This window comes from Odocoileus virginianus, chromosome 8 (assembly GCF_023699985.2).
Source record: "Odocoileus virginianus isolate 20LAN1187 ecotype Illinois chromosome 8, Ovbor_1.2, whole genome shotgun sequence".
Taxonomy (NCBI): domain Eukaryota; kingdom Metazoa; phylum Chordata; class Mammalia; order Artiodactyla; family Cervidae; genus Odocoileus; species Odocoileus virginianus.
In genome coordinates this window covers 7,592,212-7,614,658 of record NC_069681.1, presented here as the reverse complement: position 1 = coordinate 7,614,658, position 22,447 = coordinate 7,592,212, and the positions used below count along the sequence as shown (strand labels likewise).

Sequence of the window (22,447 nt, the reverse complement as noted above, 5' to 3'; positions counted from 1 at the left end):
CATATATACAATTGGATATTAAAATTAATCTTTAAAGAGGAGAACATCCAGTCTTCTCATTTTGGGGAAGAGATAAGAACTCCATTTGTATAAATGATAGCAAATGATATATTTTGCTTCATGGGAACAAGAGTGATTTTATTCTGTTGACATTCAAATATGAATATAAGTGTACATAAAGAAGCTAAGGAGCAAACACACTGGACTACACCAGTTATCAAATTATTACCTCTGGGTTCCACTTTCGCTTTTCTTTGACCTGTTACTTGATAATTAATTTGCACTGTGTATAGTCAGGCCATTCAAGATGGCTGTACTCTTGCTCTTTCTTCACTCCCTGCTTGACTACTGCCTGATTTATCTACACCCTACCCATTTGATTGACTTTCCTACATCCTTGCCCCAGGCTCCAGCTAATGATTGTTCTCAACAGGGCAGTGAGAAGTATGACCCTCTGTTAGTTTCCCTGATAACCAATGAACCAACTGACATAAAATCCTACTAAAAGCTGCAGTCTCTCCCTCTCCCAGGAGTGGAGACTGCCACCATGCCCTGCCATTCATTGCACAAGGTAGGGTATTGTTCCAAGAACTTCCTTCCGACATGCCAGATCCCCCCCGTCCACTGATGCCTTTTTTGCTGACTCTGGGCTTTTCCCTTCAGTTCTTGAAACTGGGCAAGCAAAGTGTCCTATCAAGGTGCAGCCCAACACCTGTGAAAAATGTGATGTTTTATGTTGTCAATGGAGGGAGCTGGAGGACAAAGCAGTAGTAGGAACTACTCTTCCTGTCTTCAGTCAGTTCAGTTCAGTTCAGTTCAGTCGCTCAGTTGTATCCAACTCTTTGCAACCCCATGGACTGCAGCATGCCAGGCCTCCCTGCCCATCACCAACTCCTGGAGTTGACTCAAACTCATGTCCATTGAGTCAGGTGATGCCATCCACCCATCTCATTCTATGCTGTCTCCTTCTCCTCTGCCTTCAATCTTTCCAAGCATCAGGATATTTTCCAATGAGTCAGCTCTTCGCATCAGGTGGCCAAAGTATTGGAGTTTCAGCTTCAACATCAGTCCTGCCAATGAACACCCAGGACTGATCTCCTTTAGGATGGACTGGTTGGATCTCCTTGCAGTCCAAGGGATTCTCAAGAGTCTTCTCCAACACCACAGTTCAAAAGCATCAATTCTTCAGCATTCAGCTTTCTTTTAGTCCAACTCTCACATCCATACATGAACACTGGAAATACATTAACTAGATTTAGCTTTGTTGGCAAAGTAATGTCTCTGCTTTATAATATGCTTTCTAGGTTGGTCACAGCTTTTCTTCCAAGGAGCAAGCACCTTTTAATTTCATGGTTGCAGTCCCCATCTGCAGTGATTTTGGAGCCCCCCAAAATAAAGTCTGTCATTGTTTCCACTGTTTCCCCATCTATTTGCCATGAAGTGATCCGACCAGATGCCATGATCTTGGTTTTTTGAATGTTGAGTTTTAAGCCAACTTCTTCACTCTCCTCTTTCACTTTTATCAAGAGGCTCTTTAGTTCTTCTTCACTTTCTGCTATAAGGGTGGTGTCATCTGCATATCTGAGCTTATTAATATTTCTCCTGGTAATGTTGATTCCAGCTTGTGCTTCCTCCAGCCCAGCATTTCTCATGATGTACTCTGCATATAAGTTAAATAAGCAGGGTGACAATATACAGCCTTGATGTACTCCTTTTCCTATTTGGAACCAGTCTATTGTTTCATGTCCAGTTCTAACTGTTGCTTCCTGACCTGCATACGGACTTTTCAAGAGGCAGGTCAGGTGGTCTGATATTCCCATCTCTTGAAGAATTTTCCACAGTTCATTGTGATCCACACAGTCAAAGGCTTTGCCATAGTCAACAAAGCAGAAATAGATGTTTTTCTGGAACTCTCTTGCTTTTTCGATGATCCAGCAGATGTTGGCAATTTGGTCTCTGGTTCTTCTGTTTTTTTTAAATCCAGCTTGAACATCTGGCAATTCTTGGTTCACATACTGTTGAAGCCTGGCTTGGAGAATTTTGAGCATTACTTTGCTAGCATGTGAGATGAGTGCAATTGTGTGCTAGCTTGGCATTCTTTTTTGAGATTGGAATGAAAAGTGACCTTTTCCAGTCCTGTGGTCACTGCTGAGTTTTCCAAATTTGCTGGCATATTGAATGTGGCACTTTCACAGCATCATCTTTTAGAATTTGAAATACCTCAACTGGAATTCCATCACCTCCACTAGCTTTGTTCATAGTGATGTTTCCTAAAGACCACTTGACTTCGTATTCCAGGATATCTGGCTCTAGGTGAGTGATCATACCATTCCTGATCCTGGTGTGTAGCTTTTCCCTCCTACATCGTGTCCACCAACAGAAGTCTGAGATCCTGTAGTGAGTTTCCCTAGCACTCCAGCGATTCTTCCTTTTGACCAGCTCTTACATCTCTGTCCTGGAGTTCTGTACTTTACAGAGGTTTAATCACACCCTCTAAAATGTGTTCTGCATCCGTATTTTTGACTCAATGCTAGAGGAAGTAGAAAGTTTGCATATAGTCTATTCCCATATTCCTTAGAGGTCTTTTTTTTTTTACTTTACTAAGCTTTCATTTGAGGATGGCAACAATTGTGTTCGTTGTTTAGTCACTAGGTAATGTCTGACTCTTTGCAACCCCATGTACTATAAACCAGCAGGCTCCTCTGTCCTTGGGATTTTCCAGTCAAGAATACTTGAGTGGGGTGCCATTTCTTTCTCTAGGGGATCCTTCTGATCCAGGGATCGAACCCACATCTCTTTCATTGACAGGTGTATTCTTAACCACAAAGACACCAGGGAAGCTCCTGATAATGTTTTATGAGGAAATAATTCATTAATTCAGTTTTTTAAATTACTGGTGCAATTATTGTCCCCTTACTTGTTGCTAATTGATACTTATTCTTTATATAAAAAATTTTAAATTAGCAATTAAACATATTATTGTTTATCAATTCTATTATATAAGCTGTTTCTCCAATAGTTGAGACCCCACTTTATTTCCCATTTTTCTATGACTAATTTTCAATTAATCTTATTATTAATGCTGTCAGTTAATAAATTTATTAATTTATTTTATTAATTTATTTCAAGTTTGATCACCATATACATATAGATATACATGTGAAAATTTTGTTCTTTTTAGATCATAATGAATTTTCATTTATTGTTTTTGACTTATTATAATACCTGAATCATTTATTTAAATCAGTATAGTTTTGAGAACGACGGTGTTGTTAATTTTTCCCTATATTCATTGGGAATTCCTGTAATGTTTTGCTTACAGATATAAAATTTCTATTGTTTTTCTTTTTCATATAAATGTATGAAAACTGTTTTGTTGTTCTTGTTGTTGCTTAAATCAACAACAACAACATATCCAATAAAACCAAGGAAACATCTTAATTCTTTTTTCCCATATGTGTATATAGCTAAATTTTTAAAACCATTATTGCTTAAAATAAATTCCACATAGATCAATCATTTTAAAATAAAACCATAAAAATATCAAGGCAAAATCAGTGTTCCTATAAGTCAAACATAATTGTATTCCTGAAATCATAAAAGAAATATTGATACACTTAACAGCTTTTAAAAGGTGATATAAACTGATCATAGACAAGATCCTTGAAGGAATAAATAAATAGAAAAAAAAAAGACTTTTAGCTCACAAGATAACCCCAATGACTAATATTCTATTTTAATATATAAAAATACCTTACAAATCACTAAGAAAAATACAAAAAAAAAAGCTTAAAATATGAAAACATCAGTCCTAAAAATACTGATTGATTATAAATGTTAATATATGAAAAATTGTTTGGATTCACTAATAATTAGATAAATGTAAGTTAAAAATAAGATAACACTTTATACTTTGGAGAAAAAAACTAACTTTTTGTATTACATAATTTAGATTTGTAAAAAATGAGATTTATCTTATTTAACTAGATAATATAAATTAAAGGACAACTTTTCAACTATTATTAATGAAAATGTAAATACTCTTGCAGCAACAAATATTCACTGAGGAATTTAGCCTATAATTTTGCTTCTAAATAGGAAAGTATATGAATAAAAATCTTGAAATATTATTGGTAAAAGAGATAGAAAATTTCATCTCAAACACACATGGCTATAATCATTTGTTTCATTATGTTGTCTCTCATATTTAATTTTTTTCATGTGCTTCTTCCATCAAACAAATTATCTTGGATTTATTGTATAACAGTCTTGTGTAATATCTATTCTTTCCGATATGGTAGCCACTGGCCAAATATGCCTATTGAACACTCTACATGTGGTTACTGCTACTGAGGAACTTAATTTTTAAATTGATTTAATATTAACTAATATACATTTAAATGTAAAAAGCCACAAGTGGCTGAGGACATCTTATTGGGCTGTGTGGTTTGAAACAAGTTTTGTTTCCTTTCCTAGACATATAAATTAGCCACCAATATATGTTAAAATAATCTCTCAAATATGTTCCAACTGAGCCTTTTCTTTCTTGAACTGATGGTTTCCTCCTTTAATTCAATTTTTTAACCTGTTTTGCTGCTCCATCTTCCCACAGGAACCCATGTCATTGCATCTGACCCAAAGAACATGTAAGATGTTTATAAAGTGTAGATCTTAGTTTGTTACTTTTGTGTTTCAAGCATTCATCTCTTTAAAGCCATCAACATTTTGGCCCAAGATTCTCTCTCTAACCTCACGCTCCTGAAACATTATCAAAATCTCAGATTATTTCCAGACATATCACTCCACTAAAATTGTCTTCTTAAAATTCACCTTTATTTCTATGTCTTCATAACTTTGCACATGCTAATGTTTTGGTTTTTTTTCCCCCTCTGGGATGCTTTCTTCCACACAATTTTACTTATGTTTCTCCAATTCTTTTCTTTCTTTTTTTTTTTTCTTAAGACTAAGTTCATTTTACCTGTAACTGTCCCTGGTTCTCCAAGAAAACCTGGTAGTGATCTCTCTTTGCATTACATCCAGTCATTACCCCAGTGATATATAGTAAATCAACAAATAAGTATAGTCATAACTGAAAGCTCAGTAGTGCATACAAGAACTCACAATACAGGACACATTTCCTTGGTGTTGAGAACTACCGGGAGAAAACCTCTGAAAACTGACAAGAATTGCTGAAAATTAAGAAAGGTTTCAAATTTTATTGCTTGAGTTGTTTATTTTGGTACTGTATTTTCACTGCCTGTTTACAATTTCTTTGACAAGAACAATGTTGGAAGACAGATTTTAACGAGAGGTGATTGCAACTGCCTAGGAATAATGAGGGGCTTCCTGGTGGCACAGACGGTAAAGAGTCTGCCTGCAATGTGGAAGATCTGAGTTCAGTCCCTGGGTTGGAAAGATTCCCTGGAGAAGGGGATGGCTACCCACTCCAGTATTCTTGCCTGGAGAATCCCATGGACGGAGGACCTGTACAGTCTACAGGGTCACAAAGAGTTGGACATGACTGAACGACTAACCCTTACGAGGACATAAGGAATGGACTGTCATTCTTCTCCTTACCTGCCTTTGAGTAGTACCTTTGTACATTTTTTTTTTCCCCATTAATAGTAAACTGACATTGGTGAGTCCAGGAAAATTATCTTTTCTGACATCTCATCTTGAGGACAGATGGTAAGTTCCACTCACTATGAACATATCCCAAAGACAAACCCAATACTACCTACATGTCTTTATGAAACTCGATCTTTTTTTTGTGTGTGTGTGGTTTTTGTCATACATTGACATGAATCAGCCATGAATTTACATGTATTCTCCATCTCGGTCCCCCCTCCCACCTCCCTCTCCACCTGATCCCTCTGGGTCTTCCCAGTGCACCAGGCCCAAGCACTTGTCTCATGCATCCTACCTGGGCTGGTGATCTGTTTCACCCTAGATAATATACATGTTTTGATGCTGTTCTCTTGAAACATCCCACCCTCGCCTTCTCCCACAGAGTCCAAAAGTCTGTTCTATACATCTGAGTCTCTTTTTCTGTTTTGCATATAGGGTTATCGTTATCATCTTTCTAAATTCCATATATATATGTGTTAGTATACTGTAATGGTCTTTATCTTTCTGGCTTACTTCATCCTGTATAATGGGCTCCAGTTTCATCCATCTCATTAGAACTGATTCAAATGAATTCTTTTTAATGGCTGAGTAATATTCCATGGTGTATATGTACCACCGCTGCTTCCTTATCCATTCGTCTGCTGATGGGGAAACTCCATCTTTTAATCATTCTGACTAAATATTTTTTCTTTGCTTTTCAAGTCTGTGTTAATTAACTAGCCCTGTGTGAATCCCCACAGAATATAAGGCATGCCTGGTATGTTATCCTGCACTCTTTTTTCCAGTCAAGTAGAAGTTCAGACTTTGTCCTGTTTTTGGTTGCTAATTTTTCTGTCACCCCAACCTCACCATTATTTTTCCTGTCGTAGTAGGATTCACTGGTTTAACCTCCTTGCAGTCCAAGGGACTTTCGAGAGTCTTCTCCAGAAACCACAGTTTGAAAACGTCAGTTCTTTGGCACTCAGTCTTTATATGGTCTTTTTACTCAGTCTCACACCCATACATGACTACTGGAAAAATCATGACTAGATGGACCTTTGTTGGCAAAGTAATGTCTCTACTTTTTAATATGCTGTCTAGGCTGGTCACAACTTTTCTTCCAAGGAGCAAGCATCTTTTAATTCCATAGCCGCAGGAACCATCTGCAGTGATTTTGGAGCCCAAGAAAATAAAGTCTGTCACTGTTTCCATTGTTTCCCCATCTATTTGCATGAAGTGATGGGACCAGATGCCAATAATATTTAATATAATTAAAACAATAATAATATTGATAAACTACATTTATTGCATATTTATTATGTTCAAAACACTATTGTAAGCACTTCTTTTAACCCATATGACTTGAGGTTCAAAGTGGTTATTGGTAACTTACTCAAAAGAATTTTGACGACTCTTGTTAAGTAAGGGCTGATGATAGTTCTATCACAGATAAAAATTTTAGTATTATGAAACTTTATTTATAATTTGTATTTATATGTTATTTATATATATTTATGTAATATAAATAATACAAAGATTATAATATATTTATCCTATATGTTCTTAATATATATATATAATATAATAGGTACAAAGATTATGAGTGAAACTGAACTCTGAGTGGACTCACCCTAGGGTAACTCACAATGTGTCAAATTCTTGTATGAGCTCATCCACTTGAGTGTGGATGGAAATTTTGACTTCTAACAAGGAGAGTTTAACAACAGGAATGGGATGTCACTCCCATGATTAGATTACAATGCACATATAAAACTCCATCTTGCCAGATTTTCTAAGGGTTATTCTCCTGCTGACCTCAGAGTACTAAACAGAGATGCTGTGAAAATGCTGATGGAAATTCCCTCATGGCAGGAAAGTGCAGGCAGTTTCTTGGACATGGGGATGACCGACAGCCACAGCCAGTGAAAACTGGGGCTTTGTTTCCATAATCATAAGGAAATAAATTCTGCTAACCATGTGGATGAGCTTGGAAGAAAATACTTCCAGAATCCATCCTCCACATGAGAAAGCAACTGATGCCATTTTGCATCTTTGTGAGTTTCTGAACAGAATACTTGAACAAGCTGTGCTTGGACTCCTAACCTATGGAAACTGCTAGCTAATAAATAGGTGCTTTTAAGCCACTACATTTCTGGCAACTTGCTGCACAAAATACTAGTATGAGTACTATCTCAAGAGTAAATAAATAAATAAATAAATAAATAAATTTTGACATTTTCACAGTGTCTTCAGTAAGCTGAATGATTTTCTTTTATAAATTCTCAAATGTATGCTATCACAATTTTTAAGTTGACTGATAATTTTGAAATATTTAGGTTGTCGATGAACTTTGCTTAAATAGAACAGTTTCTATCACTTCTTTCCAATATTAAATAATTGTATATTGAAAAATCTCCCCTACCCAGATCTCAATTTACAGTCCCTTTATAAGTGTATAATTGAAGCACAAGAACATTTTCAACTTTATATGCTCTAAACATTCCATTTAACAGAACATGGGGCGATGTTTATAATTTTTTAATTAAAGAGTGCTAGAGAGATGACATAATGGAAGATGATCAGATGATCCAGAAAGTGACTTTCATGAGACTTTAGTGTAATGTTGATAACTTGCTATTTTCCCCTTAGGTAGTAGAGATTTATTATTAATGTTAAAATTCTGATTTTTTGATGTATTCTGAATAACATAACCTACATACTTGGTATAAAAAATAAATGATCTCCTATCCCTAATAATGCATAATCTGCCATTAGAAGCAACTTAGTCACTTGATGAAATTAAGTATCAATTAATACAACATTTCTGTATCATATAAAATGATCAATTTAAAAAATTTTATAAATGTGTTATGTACCTATTCACATTTTTGATCTATTATACTAAGTGAGAATCTCATCTCTGCTGAGCTTTCTTTACATACCTATTTTACATATTTTCCTTGTTATCTCAATATCTTGAGTCATAAAAGTGTGCATAATGAGAATAATTACTCTTAAGCTTACACGACCTTCATTTCACAGTGTATTTAAAAGACTCAGTCTAAAGAGTGACTTTTTTTTTTCTTCCGTAAAATAACTACCAATTCAACAAGGTGTTTATTGGTGGCAACACAGTCCATTAGCATAATCCCTCAAGACTTGCACTGCTATGCTGAAAAATTCTGCAGTGGAAGAACATCCCAGGCAATAAAAATATAATCTCTTTTCAGAGTCATTACCCTCAGCAATTAAAGCCGTTAAAAGTAGAAAACACTCATATTTTCAAGTTTTTCACCAGATGATGAGGTTTTAAAAAAAATAGGGTGTAAATAAGAAGGTGACAGTTGAATTTTTTACTCACTTAACAAATAAATTTCTAGATTGATTTGTACTTTGAATTTAGTATTAACTCCTCTAGTAAACTCACTCATTTAAGAGTAACTCTAATATAAACTTTTCAATTTTAAAATGCTTGTTTTATAATAGCTACATTCTGTTTCCAAGGCACTTGCCTAAATTCAAAAGACTGGTTTAGTTTGAAATTATAAAACAAATTAAAATTATTCTACAAATACTAGCAAATAAAATGATATAACTGCACAATTTCTGACAGGTGGATTTTAAGGGAAAATATTTTAGGGTTAAAAGATGAACCCAAACCATTTGAAAAACTCTTTAACATACAAAGGGGATATAAAAACTAAATGTATATATAAGAATAACAATTTCAAAAATATAAAGCAAATTTCATAGCTTTTTGACATGAGAAATTGATAAATATACCAACACGATGAGAGGTTTTTAAAATACCTCAGTAAGGTATTGATAAATATTTAAGGCAAAACAACAGAAAATATATGGCATATATAACATATTTAAGGAGTTTCATTAACAATTGATCTCTGGCCACGTGTTCACTGGAACATACATTTCAAGTACATGTAGGACATTTATAAAAATTGATCTACATGTTACACTATAAAACTGAACTTAAAAAAATTCAGTTTAACAGATTTCAAGTCAGTTAATTAGCATTACTGAGCCCATACTACAACCAGACAAGCATTTAAATAAAACAATAAATAGCCAGTCATCCAACCAACCCTTCTTATCATGTGTCTTAAAAACATTTTTGCCACCCAGCCAAAAATTATAAGGTGCACAGAAATAGAAGAAAAAACACAGTCCAAAAAGACAAAGAAAACTTTAGAAGCAGAATGAGATGTAACACAGATGTCACAAAGATCAGATGAGAAGTGTGAAATAGATATGTGTAATATGTTAGATTTTTCTAATGGAAAAAAATGGACAAAATATATGATCAGATAATTTCAACATGGAAACTAAGAGAAAAACTTAAAAATTACAGAAATCGGAAAAACAGAGGAGAAATAAATAATGCCTTTGAGATGTTCATCTCGTACCCTGGAACACTGAGGAAATTATCAGTGAGTATGAAGATAGATCAGCAGAAAATTAAAAGCTTAGGATGTGTATTTAAAATTTTGAGATTAGAAGTTGAAATAAATCTCTGGCATTTTCATGTCTTTTTGATATCTTCAATCATAATGTCAAACCACAAATGTATTTTCTTGTTAATATATTTTATTATTTTAAATGAAGTACTATTTGCTCCAGGATATGAGCTGGAAACAGGTTTGAAACAATTCAATTCAGTCAGCAGGATTGTCAAGTTTGACAGCATACAGAGAAATATACAGTTGAACTTGACATGTAGTGGGTTCCACGGGTATCATTAGGCTGTATCATCATCAAGATATTGTGGTCATTTTGTAATTATAGATACAATTTATTACTCTCCATTTCAGCTATCTGCCTGGCAGTGTTGGGTAGGTATTATATTTTAACTCTCAACAAATATGATCAAGAGGGTTTATTTCTTCATTTTCCAGAAGAAGCAGATTGTAGCACAATATCACACAGGCGCAAGTAGCTGGGCCAGGACTTGATAGTTATCCGAGACTTTGACAACTATTTCCCAAACATTTCTGTCAAGACAAAAACAAAATGAACGCAGCTCAGTGACGCCCTATAGTATATTAATTTAATCGCTATTTCGGTCAAAGTTCTAGTCAAGACAATTGTAACAAATGAAAGGGCTGTGTGTTGGTTATGTGGTTTTGTTTAAAAAGCAAACTTAGATGTCGTTAAAATTAAAATCTGAGCTGATTGTATTCTGCTTCATTAGAGAAGGACATATAATCGCTGAAAGGCGATTAGCAAAAAATATTTTTTTAAAGTGTGCAACAGATATTTGGTGGATACAAAGTTAGGAAATAAGTAAGCCACCCCTTAAATAGGATGGGATTCAAACAATAGAAATACTTATTTAAAGGTACAATAAAATATGATTTATTATTTCAAATAAGGCGTTAACATTTTTAATATTTAGAAGTTCAAGCTAAATAAGAATAGGCACTCGTTTATCTGTTTAATAATTCACCTACAGAAATGATGAAATGGCATTTTAAATAGATTGTGAATTTTGGAATGTAATCTATGTTCAAATTTGAACACTGTCTCTTGTTTTGATAGCAATAAAGAATCTGCCTGTCAATGCAGGAGATTCAAGGGACGCGGGTTCCATCCCAGGGTCAGGAAGATCTCCTGGAGCAGGAAACGATACCCTACTCCAGTATCCTTCCCTGGAAAGTTCCATGGGCCTAGGAGCCTGGCAGGCTACATTACATAGTGCCACAAAGAGCTAGACTCGACTGAGCGACTAAACACACACACACACGCACACTTGCGCACATGCATTGTTTTAATGTTGTGACATTGGTCTTTTTATTCAAATATCATACTGCTTTTTATAAAATCTTGGGGGATAGGATAGGAATTCGAATCATCACAAAGATGTATGTAAAATTATATAACTTTAATTTCCTGAAATCTAAGCCAGATTTTTTTTTTTTTTTGCTCCAGCTTGAGCATTTCTGTCAGCATGATCTCTGGCTATATCTTGAAACCAATAGAAGACACCATAGCATTTAGAATCTCTCTAAGCCAGATTTAATGAGAGACATGTATATAGTGGGGTTTCCCAGGTGGCTCCGTGGGTAAAATACCTGCCCACAATACAGGAGATGCAGGAGATACAGCTTTGACTCCTGGGTTGGGACAATCACCTGGAGGAGGGCTTAGCAACTCAGTCCAGTATTCTTGCCTGGAGAATCCCGTGGACAGAGTCTGGTGGGCCGTTGTCCATAGGTTGCAAAGAGTCGGACACGAGTGAAGCGACTGAACACACATGGATGTAGGCAGTAGAAAGCATCACGATGTTTGAGGTGGTGCTGTCATATTAAACATCCATTTTGTAAGTACTTAAAATTGATTTTAAAATTATTATTACTCTAATTCCTCTATAATTACTACAATTACCTTATTCACAATTAGGTCATCAAAAACCCAATTAAGGTCTCAATTAAAGGCTAAGACTGGCTGGTTTCCAACTTTTAAATTGAAAATGAAGACAGGGTTTGGCTTCTTAAAGCCACTTCCTAAAGTGGCTGCTAAGACCTGAAAGTCTTCCTTCAGGTTACAAATAATGAAGAATCTGAACAAATGTGCCAATAATTCAAGTAGGGACATGACAGTCTAAATATGTGCCACTCATTCATTAATGAAATGCATAAGATTTTTTAAAAAAGTAACTATTTGCTGTGCCTTGTTTCATTACTTGGAAATATTTAACAAATTAATATTTTCTGACTTTAATTTTTGATAGTGGTATGTTCAGATTTCTTTATATATGTTCTGACTTTCTTGAGTTATACTTTTATTAGCTCATCATCATTATCACTCCTTTTAAGTGTATTTAAATATCCTGAGAATATTAGAATTCCAAATAACAGACTCCATCTATCTCAATTTTACTCTTTGCAAATTTACTCTAAGCATTACATGAGCTTTGTATTATGTGCTAGGTAACAAGAGCTACTGAATTTTTAAAAATACTGAGAAAAAAGAAAATTTATTTATTTGCCAATCTTTAGTAGTCCTCAGCAATCAAATTAAAATGACAAAGAGATATAAAATAGGTGTTTATTATATCACCCTATTTGCTGGAAGCTGTTTTCAGTGGCCTTATTTCCATAAACACCTGAAATAGAGCATCATGAAACTATAGAAGATATATTACATGATGATGGGGAGAGATCGTTTGCAAAAACTGTATGAAAACTCATTTTGAGAACAAAAAATGTCATAAAACTGAGCACAAATAGTCAAATAATAAAGTATATTATAGAAATGAGAAATATACCTATGTCTTTATAAATAATTTAAATGTAATATGTTGAATCAAACTGGATTTCTTTCATCACCATAAGTAGAAATCACATATGAACTTCTTAAGAGGAATTTACTTGGATCACATTGAAGTATTCATTCAAAGTGAAGACTGATCTGAGTGACTGTGATCTGTGTGCCTTTTCTGCATAGACACATTTCAGTTTTGCACACTAAGGTTCATAGCATATATAAATATAAGGTTTATATATATGTGTGTGTGTTTATAAGGGCTTCGCAGGTGGCACTAGTGGTAAAGAACCTGCATACCAATGCAGGAGACATAAGAGATGCAGGTTCTATCCCTGGGTAGGGGAGATCCCCTGGATGAGGGCATAGCAGCCCACGCTGGTATTCTTGCCTGGAGAATCCCATGGACAGAGGAGCTTGGTGGGCTACAGTTCATTAAGTCACAAAAAGTCAGACATAGCTGAAGCGACTTAGCACCTGGGCATACATTTATATATATATATTATGATGTTTAAATAGATAGTCTATGAGTGAGTTCAAGGCTAGATAAATACAGTATCAAGAGCTATTATTTAAAGAACTGTGAATAATATAGCAAAATAATGTCATTAACTTTTCATTATATTTAGACAATTAATTCAGAAACATCTTCAAAATATATGTAGCCAAAAACTTCTCTAAGGCATCTAAAGCCAACATTTTATGTATAGCTTCAAGACACAAGTTAATTAAAGCACAGGGACGTATCTATTTTATGGAAACATAATGTCATGCAGTCTTACTTGGAATCCAAGTTAATTGTCCAAGAAGGACTAACATTTTAAAGGTGGAATGTGAAGCTACGTTATATAAGTTTGAATGTGAGTTCTGAATATAGTCACCTTGAACTTAAATTTTAAAAATATGAAGTCTATGCCTATCATTATATTTTTGCTCCAGGATATAAAATGAATTGATTTAACCATGGATCATTTAAGTTCTGTAATTCATCATAACTAATTTAATATTACTTATCTTATCAAAAAAGAGAATTTTGAATGGTAAGAGAATATAATGTTTGAGATTCTAGTTACAAGAATGCAGAATGCCTCAGTATGAGGCTGCTTAAACATGGTCGTAATTTAGAGAAGCCATTTAATTACTCTGTTCTAGAAATTTAGTTGCAAATGGAAGTATAATTAGCACCCAATCCCTACTTGTTTTGTGGATTCAACCATATACACGTGTATATAGAACTGTATACTTATGTATGTGTACCACTGACTCCCTCTCATGTGGCACATTATATATCAATGTATATATGTGTGTTAGTTGCTCAGATGTGTCTAATTCTTTGTGACCCCATGGACTGAAGCCCACCATGCTTCTCTGTCCACGGAATTTTCCAGAGAAGAATAGTGGAGTGAAAAAAAAAAAAAGAATAGTGGAGTGGATTGCCATGCACTTCTCCAGGGGATCTTTGCAACTCAGGGATCAAACCCAGGTCTCATGCATTGCAGGCAGATTCTTTACTGTTTGAGCTATCTGGGAAGCCCTTCATGTCTGTATAATTATTACTATTACCCTTACTTTATTTTTTTACCTTAATATTGCATATAAATAAATTCATCTCTAGAGGAATTTAAATTTTTATGGCCAAAAATACTGTGGATGGAAGGAGAAGAAACGGCAGTTGCAAAAATAAACTGTGAAGCATAGGAGCACAACAGAAGTGTGAACAGTCATCCTTCTCAAGGATTAAGACAAAGAGTGTCAGCAAATAACTTTGAGGAAAAATGTGAGCAAAGCACCCACATGCAAGTTTTCTGGGCATAACTGTCAACAAAGTGAGACAGTAAAATTCTGGGTAAGCAAGGCAGGAGTATGAGCGGGAGTATTAAAAGCAGGCAACTGAGAATACCCTCAAAGGACTCCATTTGAAGATTGAAACCAATAATAATTTTTGTATTCATAAAGATCTTTGCCAATAATATTAAAATATTTGAAAATCTCCAGTAATATATCCTGTTTATATATGTAGATAATATTCTACATGAATTCTCAAGTATACATGTGTCAATGAATGCTTAGTATATAGTAAAGAAAATATGTATCTATACAGAATTAAAATAATAAGAGTTATAATAATTATAATAATATAAGAGTTATATAATATATAAGAGTTATAATAATTTTGTCAAGCATTAGGCAGATTCTTTACCAGCTGAGCCACAAGGGAAGCCCAAGAATCCTCGAGTGGGTACCCTATCCTTTCTCCAGCAGATCTTCCCGACCCAGGAATCAAACCGGGGTCTCCTGCAATGCAGGCAGATTCTTTACCAAAAAATCCAACTGACCTATCAGGGAAGCCTCAGTTTTTTTAGGACTGTGATAAACATGTTACAGGAAATAACTCACTTTTCTGTCTACAAAATCTTATACAGTAAGAGGGTCCCCTGGTGGCTCAGATGGCAAAGAATCTGCCTACAATGCAGGAAACCCAGGTGTGATCCCTGGGTCAGGAATATCCCTGGAGAAGGGAATGGCAACCCACTCCAGTATTCTTGCCTGGAGAATCTTATGGACAGAAGAGCCTGGAGGGCTACAGTCCATGGGGTTGCAAAGAGTTGGACACAAATGAGTGACTAACACTTACACAGTAAGGACAATGTATATTTCTTCTTGAGTCAACTTTATTGACATAATTTACATATCATAAAATTCACCCTTTTAAAATGGATAGCTCTGTGTTATTAAAAGCATGCATCAATGAGCAACCAGTACAGCTGCTAACCTGTAATTTCTATTTACTAGCAATAAAAACATGATTAAGTGTAAAAATACTGTATATGATATCACCCAAAATATGCAATATTTTTTTGACAAATATAATTAAATATGTACAAGACCTGTGTACTGAAAACTATAAAACATTGCTTAGAGAAACAACAGTAAGCTTAAGAGAAGTGATTTTTCCATGCTCATGGATCAATGGAATCCATATTGTTATATTGCTTGCTTGACTGTGACCAAGTAGTGCTATTTTGGTCATAAGCAGAAATGAATTTTTGAAAAAAATTTTTACCCTGAAGGTGGAGTCAGCCTTTGTGTCTGCATGACCCCACTGATTGGTCAAGACATTTACATGATTTCCAACAGTTTTAGAATAATTTCTGTAGCATTGTGGCATTGTATCATTTAGCCTCCTTGAGCCACAGTTACTATTTTTCTTAATGCCTTAGACACTCCATGGCAAATGTCACTTTGAAAAGCTCACTTAGCTCTTCAGGCCACTAAAGCAGTCATTTGTGTTTCTGCCACTGTTCTGTGAGTGACAGTCACACCTCTTTGAGTTCCAAAGAGAATATACCTCACTTGGTTACTGTTACACTACAAGGGTGGATGGCCTCTTTATTATTAGTTCCTGGTGAAATAGTAAATTGGTGAGTAAGCTTAATCTTTTAGCATTTCTATACTGCAATGGTGTAGAAGTCTCATTTCTTTTGTAGATGAAACTTTAATATTAAAATTGATTTTGGGTATGGATCTACAACAAAATGAAAAAAATTCCTTTTGTGTGCAGCAAAAATGTCTAAATGTTATACTCACAGGTTTTTCATATTGTAGGAAATGCATGAAATATCCTTAGTGATAGGGAAAAGGCCTCTGGGACCTTAGATGTCAGTTATAAAAGACAGATTGTTATACTTATAAATTTGTCTCTCCTGGAAGTGACATCCAAGGTCCCAGAGCCTTTTTTTTTCCATTCACAGAGGATTTTTTATGCAATTCCTACAGCATACTGTATTCCATTCTTTACAAGAAATGTTCAACCATTCATATTACAGAGACAGGCTGACACCTTGCCTGCTGCTAAAGAATGGGAGGAAGAAGTTTGAAGGGAGGGTAAAATTCCTACTAACGTTAAAAAAGCACACATTTAATTACAAACAAATGTTACTTGCTATGTTGCTACATTCAAGTGTGAGTACATGTGGTATTTCTAATTTAAAATAAAAAATGAATAATGTTCTGAATGATCTGAGATAATTTTTTTTTATAAAAGTGCTTTGAGCTAGTTAGTTTTTAATAATTTCAAAAAAGCAAAGTAAATTTTTTTTTTCCTCAATGCCTTTGTGGGTTTGTGTTAATAATCAACAGTGTTAGTCACTCAGTCGTGTCCAACTCTTTGCAGCCCCATGGGCTGTAGCCTGCCAGGCTCCTCTGTCTGTGGGATACTCTAGGCAGCAATACTGGAGTGGGTGCCATTTCCTTCTCTAGGAGATCTTTCCAACCCAGAGATCTAACCCAGGTCTTCTAAACTGCAGTCAGATTCTTTACCATCTGAGCCACAGGGAAGCCCTCAATTAATAATCAATACATGATATCTTTGAATTTCAAATATATTTAATATATAATCATTGGTCTCCACACCAGTGTAACAGGTAAACATAAAAATGATTTTTGGTTTTGGCATAATCATTACATTGAAGATTAGTCAACTAATTTTATTGGGGAAAGTCCTGTGTACTCAAATCCATTCCCTTTGCCTTAGTATAATGCGGTCTTTATCTCCTGGGAATGGTGTCTCTATAAGAAACACTTGGCTGGATCACCAAAGAAGTTTCTGATTTGGAGGATACACATAGCCTCAAATGCTGCATTCATTCATTCACAATAGTAAAATCTGATTATTTATTGGCCCACTTATTTATGATTTCATATAATACTCAAAATACTTTAAAGTATGTTTTCCGATTATTGAAGTCTATTAACAGCGAGTTCTTGCCAAAGGTCACAAGTTATGCACTCAGAGCTTCCCCGGTGGCTCAGCTGGTGAAGAATCCTCCTACAATGTGGGAGACCTGGCTTCGATCCCTGGGTTGAGAAGATCTGCTGGAGAAGGGTGTGGATACCCACTCCAGTGTTCTGGCCTGGAGAGATCCATGGACTGTATAGTCCATGGGGTTGCACAAAGTCAGGCATGACCGAATGACTTTCACTTCACTTATGTACTCTAGGCAAAGTCTAATTTTTTATTATTCAAAATAGCAGTTTAGTAGAAATTTCAGGACATCTACCAACATTAGCAGAAACTAATCTTATATCTCTATGTCAAGGAAAAAAACACACTATATTTGCATATTGCTTTTGGTTTTAGCCCTCATTGTCTCTATTTAAGTTTTATGCTAATAAAGAATACTCATTATTTTCCCCTGTGTTCAAACAAAACTGGAAATCTGAACTTGTAGAGGGTAAATCCAAAGAATTTGTTACCCAATACTGAATCTATTTCAAAGTGGGTAAGATATGCTTACTTTGCTTATGACATTTTTCAAATAAAAATTATTGATTGATAACTTCCAATCATATCTATTGTTTCATATAAGAGATTTATTGGGAAAGTCTTCTGTTCTTCAATAGAAGCTACACATTATAAAGGATATTTAGCAAAATAAATTATTAATCATTATCATTTTAATAATTATAATGATGAGAAAATTAACTTTTGATTCAGGTATTCTTTATTAATAATTTACTTATTTTAACTGGAGGCTAATTACTTTACAATATTGTAGTGGTTTTGCCATACATTGACATGAATCAGCCACAGGTGTACATGTGTCCCCATCCTGAACCCCACTCCCCCTCCCTCCCCACCCCATCCCTCTGGGTCATCCCAGTGCACCAGCCCTGAGCACCCTGTCTCAAGCATCCAACCTGGACTGGCGATCTGTTTCACATATGATAATATACATGTTTCAGTGCTATTCTCTCAGATCATCCCACCCTCACCTTCTCCCACAGAGTCCAAAAGTCTGTTCTTTACATCTGTGTCTCTTTTGCTGTCTCACATATAGGGTCACTGTTACAATCTTTCTAAATTCCATATATATGTATTAATATACTGTATTGGTGTTTTTCTGTCTGACTTACTTCACTCTGTATAAAAGGCTTTAGTTTCATCCACCTCATTAGAACTGATTCAAATGTATTCTTTTTAATAACTGAGTGATAGTCCATTGTGCATATGTACCACAACTTTCTTATCCATTCATCTGCCAATGGACATCTAGGTTGTTTCCATGTCCTGGCTATTACAAACAGTGCTGTGATGAACATTGGGGTACACATGTCTCTTTCAGATATGGTTTCCTCAGTGTTTATGCCCAGCAGTGGGATTGCTGGGTCATATGCAGCTCTGTTTCCAGTTTTTTAAGGAATCTCCACACTGTTCTCCATAGTGGCTCTATTAGCCTGCATTCCCACCAACAGTATAAGAGGGTTCCCTTTTCTCCACACCCTCTTCAGCATTTATTGTTTGTAGACTTTTGGATAGCAGCCATCCTGACTGGTGTGAGATGGTACCTCATTGTGGTTTTGATTTGCATTTCTCTGGTAATGAGTGATGTTAAGAGTCTTTTCATTTGTTTGTTAGTCATCTGTATGTCTTCTTTGGATAAATGTCTGTTTAGTTCTTTGGCCTATTTTTTGATTGGGTCATTTATTTTTCTGGAATTTAGCCACATGAGCTACTTGTATATTTTTGAGATTAATTCTTATTAGTGGAATTTATTTGAAAATGAATTGCTAATTAGATACTTTAATTTTCTTCTTTCATTACCTAGAAAGAGGAGAAATAATACTAATTAAATGGTGAATATTAAAGGGTGTCAGGATTCTAACTAGGAAATTTGACCAAGGGTCTCTGGGAAAATATTTTTATTTTGATTTTGGTGACTATTCTTATTTGTATGTTAAAGGTATTTGAATGAGCAAATTTTCTTGCTTCACTTCTTTATTTTGTTCTTTTATAGGTTTTCTTCTGTGTACAGAGTAGTTATTCTATTTCCATGACTGCATTCTCCTCTCAAGTTTTTTTTTTATAAACTATTAATCATATGGACATTAGCTTTGGAAAACATTTACACTCAACTTCAAAATGCTGACTTTCTGCATTTCTTAACAGTTTTTCCTGAGGAGAGACATTTTCATTTTTCTTTGGCCTCCATGACTTTTCTATATCACACAATACGATAGTTTCATACTGTCTTCCATCTTGGACTGTATTATACCCTGTAGCCATTCTTTTATCACCGCTCTAAGTCTCATATTTTCTCTTTTGACTAAACTCACATCCAGATGAGGGTGTTTCTAAAGACATTTTACTAAATTATTTTAATTCTTTTATTTGCTTCCAATTTTAACAGTTTCAACCACTTTCATGATCTTAACAATCATTGCAACATTGATGACTTGTAAACATTTATTTTGAACTCCTCATCCAGGATCTTTGACAATTTCCGATACTGCATACCTAGGTGCAATAGCAGCATGTGAATATACTCATGCTAACTCAAACTCAGTGACTCCTATAATGAACCTATTACCTATAATCCAAAATTGATATGTTTATTATTATTTAGCCATTTATATCAATAATCACTTGGATACAGTCCTAATCAATCTGCAATCCTACTTAATGCAACCCATCACAAAGTGTTTCTGATTATTTTTCTTTGTAAAATCAAAGCTATTGTTTATATTTTTCTGCCAATAATAAGTCCAGACTCTCATCAGCTTGCTTTTCCAAAGTCACGCCTACTCTGAAACACTGTTATACAAATACTTTATATACAATTAGCAGACTAATTTATAAAAGATGTTAGTTCCTTAGTTTTGCTGTGGTTCATTTCCTCCCATTATTATCTTGTCTATTCCTAGGCTACAAAAACATAATTCTATAAGCTATGACGTAGATAAGTCAATCAGTGTCTGCCTCAGTGATTTTAACACTACTTTTATTAAGCACTACTGCAATGTGGGTAGTGATATTCACAAAATCAAGGATGGTATTATAAAGCAACATAATTAATGAGGCTTGTTTTACATGATATAATGACAGTGTCCAAAACTTTTAATTATATTGGCACAGTGAGTGCCAGGTGATGGTCAACAGCTCCAGATACAAAAATCTTGACTTGGATGGCTGTGAATTATAACATGGAGAATGGAAAAAATGTTTTAGATAGGTAGGATGAAATGAATGAAAGAAATCTTTGATTGACAGATTGTGAATTGAATCCTTAATTTATATAGCACTCTTATTCTTTTTGACTCAGGACACCACAATTGTACTTCTAAATGTGGGAACTTTCTGACCTTATGAATATTGGAAAAAGCAGAGGATTTTATCCTATGAATAAATTGAACATGTCAAATAATGATAATAGTAATGATATTGTTGGAAAGTAGTTAATATTAATTGAGTCCTATATACTGAACGTATGTTAAGAGAATTTTATATTAATTAAATAATTGAATCTTATCTGTGACCCTCATAGGTAGTTGCTGTTACTCCTAGTTTGTGGATAAAGAAAGTGAGGCACAGTACACAACTGACTCTCTCAAATCACAGAGCTTATGGGAGGTAAAGAATTTCAATACCAGTTCTCAAGTGCTATTCTCTATTCTTATTAAAACATTACTTTTCTACCCTCCTTACAGGTAGAGTGATGACTCCATCAATCAAATACACCCACCATGGATTTCCACTTGTGAATTTATAATAAAGAGAAAGATGATTGTAATCAATATTCTATAAAGAAAAATGTTGGGTTTTCTGCAACAAGAGTGGCAAAATAGCTTGATTCTTAAATATCTCCTTTAGAAGCAAAACTATTTATGGAATACGAAGAATGAAATATTTGCATATTACACAAAAGGCTAGCTTAATTTGCATAAATTTAATAACTCTAAGTCTGGCAAGCTGAATTTACTTTGACACACTACAATAGAGTCACAATTCTTTGCCAACTTCCAGACATCAGATCATAGACTTAGAGTTCTTTCAATAAATGAGAGGACAGATACCCTTGAGGAAGACATTTAAATTGATCATAAGCACTACAAACATAACTTATGATCATAAGCACTGAATCATCTACTAATTTTCCTGAGAAAGTCTGAAAATAGGGAAAGAAAAAAAATAATCAGACCTTATGAAGATTTTTGTCAACTACGTCCTATGCATCTTGAGTGCCACTACAGTTCACCAAACAGAACAGAGCTTGATGGGCAGCAGATAATAACTGGATTTGTAATGTAAGTTCTACCCAAGGTAAGATACAATACAGTATCCATAATGTACTTATTTCTTTAGTTTCTGTGTATATTCTTTGACTAGCTATGCTTAGCAACTACCACGATCCTTGAAATTTATCCATGATCTAAGGAAGGAATTAGAATCCATGTGCAAGAAAGCAAGGGGGAAACCTTTAGAATGTTCTCTCTCTACCACAAAAGCAGCCTCAGGAGAATTACAGATAGCTGTTGCATATCAAAGTTGTGAACGTGAGAGTGGCAATTTTTGTTTTAGCCTTACTGAACTTTACAATTCAGTGAAGAAGACCTAAGTAGCGAAGTTAGGCCAGCTGGTGTGTTATATGTCATAGTTTAGTACGCAGACTTAAATATTTCACCAGACTCTAAAAGTCATGTCTAAAACATGTGGAATAATGGCAAGCTGAGTTAAGAGGATTATCTCAATAATTGGAGGTTTACAACAACCCCACCTTCT

At 34.8% G+C, this 22,447-nt stretch overlaps 1 long non-coding RNA gene across 1 annotated transcript in view; it reads left to right on the top strand.

The window, feature by feature from the left end:
• LOC110130220 (uncharacterized) overlaps positions 1-21,462 on the top strand; it is a 29,635-nt gene extending 8,173 nt beyond the window's left edge. Inside the window, exon 2 of the long non-coding RNA XR_011488911.1 lies at positions 21,213-21,462. This is a non-coding gene — a long non-coding RNA (uncharacterized lncRNA). The remainder of the gene's footprint in view (positions 1-21,212) is intronic.
• Positions 21,463-22,447: the final 985 nt, after the last annotated feature.